Genomic DNA, 7165 nt, shown 5'->3' with positions numbered 1-7165 from the left:
TGTGTACGTCCCCACTCATTTCACCTGCTTACCCAAATACTTATCCAGCCTGTGCGTAGTGCCTTACTTACACTCGGCCATCACCTGTTTACCACACACACACACTTGTCATGTAAGTGCCCAGTAGATGTTTTATACGTTCCTACTCAGTTCACGTGTTCATCCACTGAAAGTTAACCACTGAAGGTCTTATACATTTTACCAGGTACACCTGCTCACCTTCCGACAGTAGATCAATAGATCTAGCATATAGGTGATGATCGTATGTGTTACACATTCCAGCCCAAGAGGTAGCTGATTAATTCATGGAATTCTACAACTCATGATTGAGTTAAGTTAAACAGTAATTATCCATGTATCTGTGTTAGTATCCCTTATCGGGATTACTCCAAGACTCCGGGTTATGAAAACTAGGTTCTAACTTGACCCACAAAGTAGATACGCACCGACATCTACGCTGTTTGTATTTCTGAGTTTCAGAGTTTACGTCTTTTTGTGCGTCTGTAAATGTCTCTGTCTCACTTCTTGTGATCTTGTGACATACATGTGCGTGTGTATGCGTGCGAATGTGTGTGAGTGTATGCGTGTGCGTGTGCGTACAAATATACTACCTCTCTCATCAAAGTCTTCTGAATATATAGTGAGTTAGTGAGTGTGGTTTTGCTCCCGCATTTAGCAATATTCTAGCAATGTCACGGCGTGGACAGCAGAAATGTGCTTCACACATTGTACACATGTAGGAAATAGAACCCGGGTCTTCTACGAACGAACGCTTTAATCACTAGGCTACCCCACCGTCCTCTTTCTATATTGGATCAGTTATGTAATTATACCTCAAAGTGAAGGAAAATGTCAAGATCAAATTGTCAATTTTAATGTCAATTGGAACTATTACCTATCGTGGAAAACCAGACCCTGAAACCAATATATCAAAGGACGCCCATATGATTGAGTTAAATGAACAATATCATATACATGCTTACATATTTTTTGCAAAATATGTTCATTTCACACACCAGATGTAACACTAGAGATGACGTCATATCGACTACGAGGAAACAATTCCACAATGCTGTTTGAGATCTGACAACACTACAGACACAGAATGCAGGCCCCAACTATGATACCATACATGAGGACGATCCACACAGGGAACGTGAAGTGACGACTGTTACGCCAGATACTGATTCAGAGTTATGTGACCATTGTGTTGCAAGGTACCCATTGAACGCTAACATCCACCTGCTGCCTGATATGCATTACTTTACAACAGATTTCGACAATACGTCGAGTTCCAGTCAATATGTCCTTTTGATTCATACAAATTGCCGAAGGGCGACCTTTCAGTAGATGTTTTCATTGATTTCCAAAAAGCCTCTGATGGTGTCTGGAGGCTGGGTCCATGGCAAGAACTGATATCAAACAACATAACCGGAACAACCTTTAAAAATTTTCATAACACGTATCAAAGTATCAGATCTTGTGTATCCTTTGGTGGCACATCTGCCGGTCGTCAAGGTGACCATTTATCATCCATACTATTTGGAATATTTCTGAATGATCTTGAATATATTCTACAAAATGACAACTGTAAAGGAGTCGAATTACATCGTGATGTTTTTAACAATCGATTATAGACTATGATAAATCTGTTTGCTTTGTTGTACGCCGACGACTCCGTTCTGTTAGCATCAGATCCGAATGATTTACAACACATGGTAGTTCGCTCTGATAAATACTGTAAACAATGGAAACTTGATATATATGTATCCAAAACAAATACCTATATTAGATGGTCCAAAAAAGATAATATTGTTTCAAAATTGGAAATAGATAACGTACTTTTGTATGTGTGTATGTGTGTGTGTGTGTGTGGCGGGTGGGGGGGGGGGGGGGGGGGGTTATATGTGTTATAAGGCATCTACCTATACAGTTTGTTTTAAGCAAAGGTACAGAACTTAGAGTACTCAATTTGTCTTGTGATTGCCACTTACGATTATTCATTTGCTTGGTTGCCCATGTTCTTCTTTATGCGTGTGAATTATGATACTTTGGTAATAATTGTTGGCTACAAAAGATTCAGTCATAACTTCTAAAGCAACTCCTCTCATTAAGTAAATGAGGACACGCGTCATACATCGGTTGTGGATACTGTTGATCGACTGCAGGCTATAGTTTCACAAGTCTGAGCTTAAAATTAGATTGTTTTTTAACCATGCATTACTCATTGTTTGGTAAAGTATGTATCTACCTTGTCCAAGTGTGCACAACACTATATTTGTGACACTTAATGGACAGCTGCTATGGATTTCGGTGTGTGGGGTGACTAGATCTTTTCCAATCGGTTCCATAGTATTCCATAAAAGATAAGTAGGATACTATTCAGTCGGTTGTCAGCTCAAATAAATCTACATAGACACCTTACCTAATCTACACCTACAGCTTTGTATAATGTACACATCAAGCAGTAAATACGAGGAAACTAATCAACAGTTGTAAGGAATGTAGTTCTAGCTAATGTAAATAGTTATGTGGAAGCAACTGCAGTCATTACTTTTAGAGTCGAACCGTTCTAGAACAAATATGGACTAATCTAGCGAGCAGGTTTTGCTTCCATAGTTGCTTCTAGGGGAATTTTATTACTTGACTTTTACCACTGACGTTGTATCTTTGTACTGCAGCGGTATAATGACTCTGAAATGTGTACTGCAAAGCTATTGTGTACAACCATTAGATACTTGTAATGATTTGTAGATTGAGTAAAGTTTAGATTAGAATTGTTTTAATTTATCTGAAAGTTGACAACTAACGGGTGTAATGAAGAATGTATATTTATAAAGATATGCATGAAAAGGTACTCACTACTTCATGCGCTGCGTCTTTCCTGGCGCTATGAAGTACACAGTAATCTCCAAGAAACATATATTTTTGTCAAAAAATAAAAGCCAGTCGTTCAGCTTTTATGATTCAAACCACTTCTCAATATTTGATGGCGATGGGTATCAGTTAAGTAGAGCCAGAACCAGTCACCAACATTTTCTGGCCCTGTGTTTTCAGCAGTGTGCGATTCTGTGCCACTACCATTGTGAGATTCTGTGACACTAACATTGTGCGATTCTGTGTCACTACCATTGTGAGATTCTGTTTAACCAACAAGGTGTGTTTCTGTGAGTGTACGTGATGTCCTCCAACCATGCTAGTGATGTGACTTAGGTTTCCTCGAGTCTTCAACTGAGCCTGCAGCATGGACTCACACACAAGTCCCAGGACAGCCAGGTGGAGCGCCCACAGACCCACCACTATCACCAACACCAGCTGCACACGTCTCACCAGGAGTGTCATCATCAGTAGTCATTAACCTTCTACAGAGAACCTGTTGACTCTACTTCCGGCTTCCTATGGTCTATGGTCAGCATACACCTAAGCACCTGCCAGGTTGCCAAAAACCTCGTGCTTGTGATGCAAGCGATGTCCGGAGACACGTTTACGTGCAATGTCAGATGAGAGGGTAGTTCATCGTTTGACAGCTTGCTTCTCACGACAGCTTGTTTATACATCAGTACCTACTTTGTTGATGTTTCTCCATGTAATGCGATGAGCACTTCATGACTGCAGTAGCAGGAATATTCAAGTCTCCAGTTTATTCATCCTTGAATCACCTTTAAAGGTTGACTCGTCTCCTTTTACAATGTAGTCTCCGAATGCTGGCGGAACTACCGACAAAAACAGTACACAATTACGATATCGAGATGATATGCGTCCTCTTGTGTATTCATTCAACGTTCCACTTATCCTGTAGTATCTTTCTCCTGATCCGGTCGAGTCAGTGGACATGCTCTTGGCTGACTGCTGGTTGGACTCATACGCATAAAAGTGACATCCCGCCGAATTGCTTCTTAAGGGGCTTTTATCCACAAACAAAATCGGAACAAACCCGTCCATTCAAACATCCAGTGGGAACCAGAATTGTCACAATTAATGTCTGTTACCCGGTAAATTCTACGCAATTCACCGTTGTGAAGGCATGAAGTGGTGTACGTGATGGCTTCTTTATAGTGGCAGTGACCGTGTGTCAAGGCAGATATACATATACCCACAGGGATGGCAACAGGTGTGTCTCATCACACATCTACCACCTTCGATTTAACATAAAAGAAAAGTATTGATACATTTTACAGTTCACAGATGCGTTATGATTCAATTCCGTACAGTATTATTGACGTAGAGGAACACAACAATATCCTACACAGGCTGAATACTGGAGCAGTCCACGGCAGCTGCATGCATTAACCATGGCGCGTGGTCTGCAACGTCATAACTCACATAGCAGATCCTATATCAGTCATCGCGATAGTGTGCCTAAAGATGAGCGTTTATGATGCTTTAGTTGTAGGTTTCTGGTTACAGTCTGCATGCACATATTTGCATGTGATGGTAGACTACCAACATGTATACAAATGTGAAAACGTAAACTCTTCCCATACGTCTTGAATAGGCTGCAGCGCAAACGCCGAAACACTGCAAACTAAACTTCCAAAACACAACATAGTGAAACTATACACATGAAGAATATATACGTAGCAACACCTTTGACTTATAACTCTATGTATATTTATATCCTAATACTGTTTGCTTGTCTGATCAGTTGGAGCATAAATCGATTGTAGATATGGACATGCTACGATCAAAGGCGAGAATCACATGCCATATACCTTCCTGTCATTACGCAGATATCTAACTTGAAAATGTTCTTACGACTGGATAACTTGGAAAATTAACTGAAAATCGATCATTTGCCATGGCCTGTACCAAGTGGGGAGGCGGGGTAACCACGTGATCTAAAGAGTTCGCTCGTCACGCCGAAGACCCTTTTTGATTTCCTTCACAGATACAATGCACATTATTTTTATTTACGTTGGGAAAATGCGTGGTTGGTATAAGAATGGGATATGAATGAACATCTGCAGCATAAGATTCAACAAATGACTGTTCTTTCACCCCTCACCCACACCCAGCCATAAATAATGGACGATACGATAGAAATTGATAAATATGCGGATTGAATCTCCTTGGGGGTCATAATCTCAGTGATGATAGGGAAGTCGAGGGAAAATCGATGAGCTGATCATTGCCATTGATTTATGTATAAGTCACAAAGGTAGAGTGCTATTATTCACTTGATGATTGTATATACTGGGATCATATATATATATATATATATATAGAGAGAGAGAGAGAGAGAGAGAGAGAGAGAGATAGCTAGCTAGCTAGATAGATAGATAGATAGATAGATAGATAGATAGATAGATAGATAGATAGATAGATAGATAGATAGATAGATATTGCACAGCTTTTATAGATGGTTATGCTAAACGTGCCATGGCACTTTCCATATATTATCCTTTCCCATATCGGTGACTTTCAAGAGATTTGTCATACATTGGTGGCGTCAAGATGGTTTCAGTGATAACGACTACTCTCAGTCAGTGTTGACATTGTAGCTAAAGTACTCATGACTTGGGTGTGGAATGAATACCTTCATTTGTGTGCACAGAGCATATATATGTCAGATGGTGAGTGCAAGTTATAAAAACCCTACGATGTTCGAACACCAGGTATATGGGCGCCGCTGTAATATTTATCGGGCGCTTCTCTAGCTTGTGAGCGCGTACCCTGAAACGTCCGAACACCCTGATCTACCGGGCATCTGAAGCCCTCAACATAGGCACGTCATCAGATGTGCTATACCATCTACACCCTGGCACAGTGATGAACATGTCTTCACTTCTAATTTTCACATCTAGCAAAGTTCCGACTTGGCTTTTGTTTGTAAACAAATTGCTGTTTCGCATACTAGTTTTATAGATGTGTTACTACAACTACCACAGTTTGTCTTTACACATCATCATCGGGGACATTGCTTACACAGACCATATGTTTGAACAGCTCAAATTGTAGAAGAAGACTGACAAAAATATGCATTACTATTTAAAGTGACAATTTAATATCGATTTCAGTCAAATGTCTTATGAAGAACAGACGTGAAAATGTGTAAATATTTGTATTTGTATGTGCCCAAATTAAAGACCGTTCATGCTAATCTATGTAATTTGTCAGAGCTTCTGAGTGAGGCGCGCAGTGTTCAATCAGTCATAACACTACATTGCATGTATACCGCGAAGGCTACGTTCATTGAATCGAGAAGCGTCACGAGTGTAGCCCTCCCAGCCATGAACCGATAAAAGCCCACAAGTGTTAATACATTTTAAAACAAACAAAAACACAAACAAACAAACAAGCAAACATACAAACAAACAAACAAACAAACAAAAAACATCCGGGCAGCTGACAGAGTGACTTTTATATCACATATATCAACTCAGGACGACAAACGTTTTAACTTTCAAAGATTGTGGTGATATTGTTCACATCAATAGCAATGCAGAATGCGGTACTCTGGGTATTACGTCAGATCATTTGAATTCAATTTCATTTGAATTTAGTGGTGGAAGAAAATCGTTTGTGTGTGTGTATGTGTGTGTGTGCGCGCGTGTGTAATTAGAAAATGGAATAATTATTGAATAATTTGATCATGTCTATTAAACCCCCACTCCTACAACCGTTTGTAGAAAATAATCTGTGTAATTTGTGGCAGGGTATCGGTGTAATAATCATGATAACAGTTTGGTTCTGTGAACACTAACATAGATAAAAAATGAAATTACAACATGGCTTGTGCTATGTTTGAAACGCATTTGAATAGAATATTGGTAAATTCTGGGTCTGACAACAGAGAAACAATTATTTTTGCGTATTCCACGAGCCTTTCATTTCGAACAGGCACACATACAACATATACTGTTCGTGACTCCACGGTAACTATATTGATTTCATCTCGCTTCATCGTTATTTCATCCAACACCTACAAAGCTATATATATGTTGGGGCGCATGCGTGTGTGCGTGTGTGTGTGTGTGTGCGTGTGTGTATGTATATGAAAAGTGTTTATGTACATGCATGTCCTTTTCTGTGTATTCCAATATTAACGCTACACTCAGAAATTATCCACCCATAGTTTAAAGAGTGACGGATGTGGACCTCAGAATCACTAGAATGTTTGCACGTGGGACTGGTTTGTGAAAAAATATTTGTGACTTTGAGAATC

This window comes from Haliotis asinina, chromosome 3, assembly GCF_037392515.1.
Source record: "Haliotis asinina isolate JCU_RB_2024 chromosome 3, JCU_Hal_asi_v2, whole genome shotgun sequence".
Classification (NCBI taxonomy): Eukaryota; Metazoa; Mollusca; class Gastropoda; order Lepetellida; family Haliotidae; genus Haliotis; species Haliotis asinina.
This window is presented reverse-complemented; position numbering follows the sequence as displayed.